Source organism: Dreissena polymorpha, chromosome 3, assembly GCF_020536995.1.
Source record: "Dreissena polymorpha isolate Duluth1 chromosome 3, UMN_Dpol_1.0, whole genome shotgun sequence".
Classification (NCBI taxonomy): Eukaryota; Metazoa; Mollusca; class Bivalvia; order Myida; family Dreissenidae; genus Dreissena; species Dreissena polymorpha.
In genome coordinates, this window is record NC_068357.1 from 90,537,140 (window position 1) to 90,548,120 (window position 10,981).

The window sequence follows — 10,981 nt, forward strand, 5'->3', positions numbered from 1 at the left end:
TATACTTTATAAAGGCAATCCTCGTAGTTTCACAAAATATAACAACAGAACTCTCCAAATTATTAATTCGTTTCGCGTTGCAATGCTTTATTATTTTCGGGATTTTAAATCGTAAAAAGATGCATATAATGGCTATTTTGAAGTATTACTGTTTCATCACAAATATCATAACTAGCTCTACAACGAAAATGTGCGAATCTGAAACAACTTTTTTTCAATTTTGTCAATTTACCCAAGCGTGAAAAGGCTCCTTTAAATACTTATAGAATAAACAGTGACATGCGGATATAGCGTCGTTACCGTAATCTGAGCATTATGTCGACGCCGACATTTTGGTAGGTTGTATAGTTCGGAATATTTGGTGAAATGTCGAGCTAAAAATCATCCAAAGTTCAATAAAAATACATGTTTACTGAATAAATGAGTTACTAAAAGATGTACAAAAGTGTACGTGGAATTGACATGACGCCGCCTGTCAATCAAATCCTTATCTAAGAATTGATCTATCAATCAGCGATCGATTAATCGGACGCGCGAGTTAGCAACGAACTGTCCGCCATTTTCTAGACAAGCCATGTCTAGGTTCACTTTTATTTCAACGAGTTTCTTTTGTTTTTCTCTTTAAAAAACGTAGATTAAGAATGGTTAAACGGTGTCAATGGGGATTATGTAACTCGGACAATCGATATCCTAAAAGATTAGTTGGTGGCATTGAATTTATATCGTTTCCAAAGCCGGAAAGAGCTCTTGAGAAGTGTAATAGATGGATAAAGGAATGCGGTCGTCCCCACGAACAACTGAACGTCAACACTGTCAAAGACAATTACAATATCTTATTATCGAATATACTAGAAGATTTAAATAGTTTATGTTATTGATCTGATCATCACATAAAGTTAAGTTAGATTAATTAAATTTATACCATTTCCAACGCGCAAATGCGGTCTTGATAAGAGCGAGTGGAAGCTTCACTGTGTAAAATTACCGAGGTCCCTCTTATAGAACATTAATTTATTTCAAAAGCTGGAAATGTCATATAGGAAATAACTAAGCATTATTAAGTATGAATTTATTAAATCACGTGTGCATGTAAAACAATAGAAAATATTGGTACCCACTTTGCGTAACTTAATGAAATCCCCGTTATAAATCGAGATTTTTAGTGTGTAAGAAACAAGTGAAACCATTTTAAATGTTACTAGGTAATAAAAACGTATCGATAAATGCCATTGTATAAGAGTTATTATTACTGATATAACCTATAAATGCGGTAAGTTGGGGGAAGTCGGTACATGCGCGAGCGTCTAATACTGGTAGCTTTACCGAATTCCCCCTCATACAACACTACTTTACATCAGACAATGACCAAACTGATTGTTTTGTCTTGCACTTTCAATTTTAGTGATTGATAAATGTCCCATAAGCAATGTTTAATATTATTAATATCACTTTTATACGTTATAACAGGGGGGATTTTTGTACTCACTCAGTGTCAGAAAGCGCGTAAAACTTCACGTAAGTCCCAGTTTTAAAGCGCTATTTCGTGTCAAATACACGGGGGGGGATGTTTCGTTAATATTTTCGTAAATAACATGGGTAAATACCGGTGAAGAAGTGTTAATTTATTGCTAATACCACCATTACAGGTAGTAACAGGTTCGATTTCGGTAAGCGCGCAAGCGCATGAGAGCGTGTTTCATGCACCGAAAAACCCGTTATAAATAGCTGATGTTCTCTATAAACGTATATTTTTTTCATTTGCAGAATAACTTCATGATAACTCTTTTTACAAGTGTTATATGGTGTCAAAAAGTCCATAAAAATCATCCGGAATATCGCGTAAATCTATATGCAGTCTATAGGCAAAGAAGCCATTTTGATGTTTGCTTGTCTAGGTTTGCTACCCGCTGAGCCACGTGATTAAGTGGGCGGAGCGATCATCGTAAAGGCGTCATGTCAATTGAAATCGTTACTTTAACGTAAGTATGATAGCATTTCACAATGTTGAAGTTCTTACTTTTGAAGTTTTTTACGGGATGAACAATTATTTTGATGTTAGTAACTGATCGAAGAACCTCTTTACATATCCTTCGGATTTGACTTCTACCATCCTAATCTTACAGCATCTCGCAGAATGTATGACAAGATTCCGGTTTTGTCATCACAATAATTGGGACTAAAATATCAATATATAAACCACATATTAGTACCACTTCTCAACTCATAGAAAGAAGCAGACGACACAATTCATAACATAAATGACCTAAAAAGCTTTAAAAACAAAACAGTTCGAAATGCTGGATCATGAACACTTGAGTACTTTATGCATTAAGCGTATCAAATAGTTCCATGTGAATTAACAATAAATATGTTTAAACATACAATCTATAACAAGCAGCAACTTATAGTGCATCTTATAATGCAAAAGTATTATTGATAAAGTGACAAGTTTTTAACAATAATATGTATCTTTAAAATTCTGTGATATTCCTGTGCATGACGCAAACGATGAACATAAGCTGCAGCCATTTTGAAAACGCAAGAAATATTGATGATGTGCACAAGTGAAATATAAATTGAACAATACAAATATAATCAACAACACGAGATGTTTAAGTAAATTCACATATTTTGTAGAACAATTCTTTAAAACAAAACACTTTGTAGTAGTTCAAAGATGTAAGTACAGTATAAATACGGTAAACAAGTCTTCGGAAATGTAGCACATTCTGAAAATGTTTAAATGAAGACATGAACATATTTTACACAATCACGCCCACTTTGTCAGGCTATCTACTGTCTTTGCGTGTACTGCACATAGTTCCTTATGATCATCATCACGATTGAAAGAAGTCTATAATTTTCTAAACCGAACCTGGCCAACTGCAGTTTAAAAACGTTCTCCATTACAATCAATATGTGCCTTGTTGATTTTACATGTGGTTCTCACTGCGCTACCGCCAGCTTTCTAAAAAAATATGCTAAGTTTCCTTTTAGCTTCTGCCACTGCGCTAAAAAGATGATGTTTAAATATCGTTCACTTGTCGAATGCGACACCGAATTGAGCCTGTTGACCTTCATAGTGAGCGAATGGTTGTCAACGTTCAGTTGGTCAGACGGAACTTTGATGAAGACTCCGAAACAAGGAGAGGGGAGGGCCTTAGGATTGATACTTATTGGTGGTTACACACCAGTTGGAGGCCCATGCTGCCAAGCTAAGATCCTGTCCAAAGCCAGCTGCAATATGTATGTGCTGGTTATTGCATACTTTACAGTGCACCAGAGCGCCAGGTCACCCATCTGCTTACAGTGTTGCCTTTACTCCTTTATGTAGTTCATGTCCATCTGTGTACATGGCTGCTTGTAATACTTACAGTAGTTCCGGTATGATGTCATGAATGAAGTGAATGAAAAAAGTGGATTACAAATAGCTGCTTGTTGGATCCCTTGGCGCATCAGTACGTTTTGCCCAGCAGATACCGTATACAGACAAACAACTCTCCGCTTGATCAAGTGCGACTTGATCCACACGATCTTCATGTTGCCTTGGATACAATTGCGGAGAAGCTATAAAAATAGCCCATTTTATCTCGAAGGTCATCAGTTGGTCTTTGAAGGGTCATTTTAGGGCCCGGAAGTCGTCTTATAAAACCTGAACAATGTGTGTAGTCTGGTCTTTATAACTATTGTACCTTCTGAATCCGGCTTGCTCAGGTACTATGATGTTCTCTGTCGCTTTATAGTCTTGCAAATGCAGCTTACGAAGCAGATGGGTTTGTTGCTCGGGATTTATGATGTTATTCGCTTTCTACAGTACATAACTCACAATTTCCTCATTCAAACACAGTTTCTAAAGGGCTGAATTGCCGATGTGTTCGATCATTTCGTAGGTGGTGTTGCCTTGTCTTTTTCGTCATGACTTTATGGGCGTTGTTGTCTTTGACGGTCCTTCCTCATTCTTTCTCTAGTGACCTTGGTACAGTGGCTTGCTCTGCTTTTCGTATGCCTTAGCCAAAACGTTTGCAGCCGTCCTTCCTGTCAAGGTTCTTGCTTACTCCAGGTCTGATCCCTGTTGGTGTCGTCATTTAATGCTTTGGTCAGTCTTCACAGCTTGGTTGTTTCTCTGTCCATGTTAAATTTGAATATCTCTAACCTCCAGCTCGTTCTTGTATTTGCCATATTTATCTTCGTATCTGACCTTCTCTCTTGGAGTTTGATTTTGTGTCATTGGCTGTTGCTGGTTTCAGCTTCCTGTCTGTCTTTCTTTGGTAAGCTTGTTGTGTGCAATCTGCAATTCTCGCGTCCAGTATAGAGAGCAGTTCTTTATAATCCGTTTATGGTTCGTTGTCGGTCTAGAAGTTTTTCGGCCATTGTTGTTGATGTTTCTTCATTTTGTGATAAGGTCCCCTTTTTGACTTCGTGTAATTTCATCTTTGAGTGTTGGGGGTCTGGAGGTAATGCCGATAGTAAGAGTTAGTAAGAACCAATGGTCAGTTGCTCCGTATTGCGGTCCATAAGTTATACGGATATTTCTGTGCACAATCTTTGTTCACAGGACCAATTCTGGGGGATCATAGACCAGTATCAAATGTTTATTGTTTTGCTTCGCTTCCATCTATTCTTCCCTCTTGTTCATGGTGGCATATTCCAAATGATTGAACTGGCTGCTGAAGGATTGGTTTGTGATTGAATGTCGAAGTCGTTAGGGATTTAGTAGTTGGCCAGCTCTAGTGTGCTATCCTTCGTCGTGATCTTGGTGTGGATGTGCTCTGCCCCTATATGTAGTTATTTTTCGCTCGCGTTCAAATTGTTTCTGACCAGGGTCAGCACTTCTATCTTCTTCCTTCCTTGACGATCTCTTTTAAACTCATGGCACGCTATGATCTGAAGAGCCCCCCCCCCCCCTCTTTCAGATGTGTTTTCTGTGAACTGGTTCGGAGCTGTTCATTCGTCAAGGCAGGCCTGACTTATTTTAAGACCTTCTCCTTTATGTAGAAGCCGTCCCCATCTCCATCCGCAAGATGTGGACCCGTTGGTTTGTGGATGGTCACCACAGTACCAAATTGAGGGTACCTAGCCTACTAATTCTTCTTCAAGTGGAAGTTAATCCATGTAATGCTTGTGTTTATCAAAAACTGATTAGACACCCACTTTTTGTACATCGATTCATCCGTGTTTTAAAGTAATGGTTTAAGTTAAAATATCATAATCAAAACTGTATATAATTTGTTCGTATTGGATTATAACATAATATGTCTAAGATGGGTATTCCATCTAAATAAAATATAATACATCGGTTTAAGTTAGCATGGGGCATGCGTCAACTGGAGATTGATGGGTTTAAGTGAGGTGTTTGGAATTTATTTCCACTGTGGCGTCATTTTCGTGTTTTTCGCGAAGGAGTAGCGGATATTTTTACGAGGTTAGCCACTGAGTATTTCTTTTTCGTTTTAAGGAATACGCCTTCTGGCTCTTCGGTGTTTGAGCTTTCCTCGGATTTTGTTTCAAGATCGAAGACGTCGGAAAAAAATGCCATTGAAGGTAAACGGTCCATAAATTTGTTGTTTACTTACGTGACCTCCGATAAATTTGATTTTTCAATACATTTTATTTGAGCATTCGTATTGTAAAAAAACAACAAAAGTACCCATTATGTTATTTACTCGACGCGGTTTTATCTATAACAATCAGTTTATTGTCGAAATATATTGTTTAACCCCACTTTTTGGACATGACTTTCAAATGACAAACAGCTCTATGTTAAAAGGTTTGACACGAATACCTACCCATCTTTAATAAAGTTTATACACGTGTGCGCTTTATAGTAATATGGCATGTTATGTGGTGCAATTAAAGCGATGTCTTCATACACTACTTAATGTAGAATTCCCCCAAACAAACTAGACTTACCTTAAGTTGACATTTGGTTGGAATTCTGTGTAGTCATATGACAACTGGAGGGATCAAATGAGATGTGCACGAGCAGATCGATATATTGTCAGTCTTCAACACGATTTCAAAAAAGTTATGTCCGTATCAAATGAATACAAATGAAAAATTTTAAGTTCTCACCAAATTAATCAAAGGGTGGTGAGGGAGGGCATTAGATCCCTTTAGTTTTTATAGGACTACACATAATTACAACCAAACGTCAACTTAAGGTAAGTCTAGTTTGTTTGGGGGAATTCTATTACGTCATACAACTTCCGTGCTCAAATGAGACTTCAACACTTTAGGACTTTACTTTTTTGAGCTACGAGATTAATATGGGCCGATATTTAAAGAATACCTTTAAATATAACCTTATAATAATGTGTATCTATTGCAGCACAGCAGATTGAAAATCTTCACAGTTCTCTATTGGCTTCTCATAATACTGGTCAAATGTTCTCTCACTTGACCACCCAGCAACTTTAGAATCTCCGCCAATGGTAAACCACTCTGCTTAGCTTTCGAAGTTGTAGAACAACGAGCACTATGCGTTTTAAACTTCATTACATAAATCCCAGCTTTACTCATCATTAATTTGACCCATCTAGCAATAGTAGTTGGTCAAACAGAGTTATAAGGCTTAATATAACTGATGAACAAATTCATATTTTCTCCACGTAATGTCCTTGTACGTGAAATATATTCTTCAAGTGTAGTGTACACACATATAGCATTATCTAAATTGTATTTCTTTAGAATAACAAAAGGGTTTACTTTACCCTTACGACATTGCTTCAATAACTCACTATAGTATTCAACAAAGAATGAATCTTCTTGTTTCATTCCGTCTAAAGTTAATAGACTAACTGAATGTGAACGACTTGCTTGAGTGAGCACAATTAGAGTTACTAATTTACAACATAACATCTTTAAAGTCAAAGGTGAAACTGGTGTCAACGTCTTCAAATAACGCAAAAGAATGGCAACCTCCCAGGTCTCTGTATATTTAACACGTCTTGGCCGTAAATTGAAAACTTATATCATATATCTGACAACTAATGTATGTGATCCAACAGAATGTCCATCTACTAACTTACACAAATTTTACAATGCACTACGAGCAGTGTTCAATGTTTCATTACTATATTTTTGTTTGTATAAATAAGTAAGAAATTCTATGACTGATTCAATAGTTGCTTGTAAAATATCACTTTTCCTTTCGCGACAGAAAAGAACCCATTTCTTGATGTAACACTAATATTGCTTCTTAGTGGATTTTCTGCAGGAAGCCATGAGAATTTCGACAGATCGTTCCGATAAAGCTCGGCTTTTGAAGGAATTCCTGATATATGACTAACCATCAAATGCAACTTGTTCACTAGAGGATGTACCTTGTTGGTTGCTGGAACATTCAAAGTCTGATTCTGCTCCTTCAAGATGAGAGGATCCTGTATCAACATCTCGAGGATTGGAGTAAACAAATTTTGCGTCACCCAAAGAGGTGCCACCAGGACCATCTCTGCAGCATCCGCCCGTATTTTCTGTACTAGGCGTCCCAGCACACTGAAAGGTGGAAATGCATATATCAGCATATTTGACCTGTTTAATGCAAATGCATCCACAATAGCTGCATCAGGATCAGGTTTCCATGAGACATATCTGTCAAGTTGCTTGTTGAGCCTGGAGGCAAATAAGTCAATTTCAGGCATTCCAAAGCTTTTGATTATCTCATTAAATAACACCGTATTTAACATCCACTCTGTATTATCTTGAAATTCTCTAGAAAACTTATCTGCAGAATTATCAACACCCGATATATGGGTGGCAGACAACCAGATATTTTTCTGACAACACCATGTCCAAATATCATTTTCTAAGGCATTCAAAAGTTCTATTCTACCCCCCATATTATTGAGATATGCCATTGCACACGTATTGTCTGATCTAACTTGTATATGACAATTTTCAGTGGATTTGCAAAATGACCTTAGTGCATGAAAAACAGCTAACAATTCCAGGTAGTTGATGTGATTTTGGGACTCAAGGTCTTCCCATCTACCTCCAATTTCATTTTGCTCACAAACAGCTCCCCACGCATCATTTGAAGCATCACAAGTGATTAATAAACTTGGATTTGCATGAATGATTCTCCTTTTCTGGTGAGCAAGATTATCAATCCACCATTGGAGCTCATTTTTAATGCCCTGGGAGACATTCATCCACGAATCCGAATCCCCCTTCATGTTTTGTAAAGCTAAGATTTTTTGTCTCTCAATAACTCTATAATGAAGAGGAGCAAATTCAACAGCAGAAAAAGTTGAGACCATGAGACCCAAAACCCTAGCAACTTGTCGAATATTTGCAAAAGTCATATTTTGCAATTCTGAACATGCTTGGATAATGTTTGCAACTTTTTTTTTGGGTAAAGTTACTGTCATGCTTACAGAATCAATTAGATTCCCAAGAAATAGTATTCGCTTTGTAGGGATCAAAACAGATTTCTGTTCATGTGTAATGAAACCTACATCAGTTATCATCCTGACAGTATCTTTAACACTTCTTTCACAATCTTTCATTGTGTGTGCTAAAATTATTGAGTCATCTATGAACCCAGAAATTGTAATACCAAGCATGCGCAAAGATGCAAAAACAGGCTTCAGCAGGCGAGTAAAGCTTATTGGCGCCGATGAAATACCATTTGGCTATTCAAACTGGTAGATTTTGCTCTTAAAGATGAAGCGCATATTTACTTTGTGTTCAGGTGCAATAGGCACTGAATAATATGCATGCCTTAAATCTACTGATGCAAAATAACAGCCAGGAGTGACTAGTTTGAGAACAGATTCAAGGGTATCCATTTTAAAATGGTGGTACTCGATAAATTGATTTAAATCTTTTAAATTTAATATCAGTCTACATGTACCATCCTTTTTCGGAACAGTGAAAATTGGAGAAATGAACTCGTTAGGGTCATGTTCAACTTGAGTAATAACTTTCATTGATAATAGTTCTTGTATTTCGTGATCAATTTAATCACTTTCATTAGAAGAAAATATGTTTGCTTGACAAAATGTCTTATCTGGGTTTACATTATCAATTAACTTGATGTGAAAATATTCCACCATATCCAAAATGGATTCATCACTAGTTATTTTTCTCCAATTTTCAACAAAATATTTCAATCTACCAGCTTCAAAGGTACTAACCTTGTTTATTTCCTCGGTGCCAATGCTCGGCCGTTTTTTGAAAAGCCAGCATCACCACGGCCTCGACCACGAAATCGACCTCGACCTGTATGAATGGGGACGACGGAAGTCACGTCCTCTGCCAAACTGCTACCCAATGCGGCCAATTTTGTTGAGATCGTTTATCTCACGAACATTTCTATTAACGTCATTGTCATCACCGTACAAAAAATCTGTACATGGCAAAGATGGAGAGGCAAGATAATGGTATTTGGGGTCCAAACTGCTTTTGTGGATCTCTTTTCTTCTTATGTTAATGTTTCTTTAGGTCTGGCCTAAAAGCGCTATAGCATTGGTTGAAAGATCAATGGCCTTACTACATGCAACTGATGGGTTTTCTGTGGAATTGGCTAATATGTCAACAGATTTGGTAATCTTAGATGCTTCTTTCACCAAAAGTTCTTAAACACTTTGCATCTTATTATCATCATATTGAACCTGAGCTCGCAGCAAACGCTTATCCCTTGATAAACACGAGTTTTAACAAGAGCCTCACAGTTTTCAGGCCGATGCACCTCTATCAAAAGTTTATTCATTTTGTCATCTTATAATTCGTTCCTGAAAGAACTTTCACAAAAAAAATTGCTAGATCATCGTTCACCTTCTTATCAACAGGATCAGAGTTACTAAAGCGTTCCATCAAGTTCTGAAAAACAGGGTTGGGACTTACATTTTCTTGATCAATTTCATCAAAAGACTGGGGACTTACATTTTCTTGATCAATTTCATCAAAAGACTGTCCATCGTCATCATAGAACTGATTCTCCAAATACTCTTCATCGTAATATTGAGCAGATTCAAGTTTTTCAATACGTTCTTTCTGGCTCTTCATATTTTCGTTGAGCTCTTTCAAAATAGAGAGAACTTCAGGAGTGAGTTCAGGCTCCTTAGACATAGAACTTGTGGACGTAGAACATTGACCTTTGTTAGAAACAGCTTTAGGTGTGTCCTCGGACACCGAAGAGGTCTTATTTACGACCGAAACCGACTTACTGGGTGGTTTCTTACTGTTCTGGACTTCTTTGTCCGCCATGACGTGTTAATTATACAGAGACCTGATGAAAACTAACGTGCCGGATGTCGTAAACCGGTCACGTGTTAGACTGGTAAAAGTGTCCGTAATTTTTTTACAAAAACAAGTTTCTTTTTATTGTTTCCGAAGAAAAATAACGAAATTCAGTAAAATTGGTTACAAATAACAAAATAATTTCAATAATTGCTACTAATAACAATAAAACTGACATGTGCGATACCGCAGTATAAACCGCGAACGACCTAATTCGTTACGGAAAATCGATCACGCCGAAGCGTACTCAACGAGTAGCTAAATCGCACTGACAATATATCGATCTGCTCGTGCACATCTCATTTGAGCACGGATGTTGTATGACGTAATAGAATTATAATAATTAAGTATGAAAAACCTGCCGACCAACTGAATTAATTAACTTTTTTTAAAAGAGAATAGGTTGTGGGGTTCCTGATATACGAGATAATGACATGTTTATCAACCCCTTTCAGTAATATTTTAATCTATTTTTGACGTGTCGACCTTATTCTGATACCAGCTTTTGTTTGACCGTTCTTTTTTTCGGTCTTTTAAGGTGTTGCAGGTCTCAGAGGGCGATAATAAGTGCATCTTTTGTTGCAGTATCTGTAATTAGGAATTTAACAAGAGAGGAAGACTGAGATACCATTCCCCATTCATAGACCAGATAGTTTAAATGTAGAATATTCTAGAAAGAATCCTTCAACAGAGCCTGAACGTTTACAGCTGATGTTTGTAGTTTTAAGGAAAAAAAAGT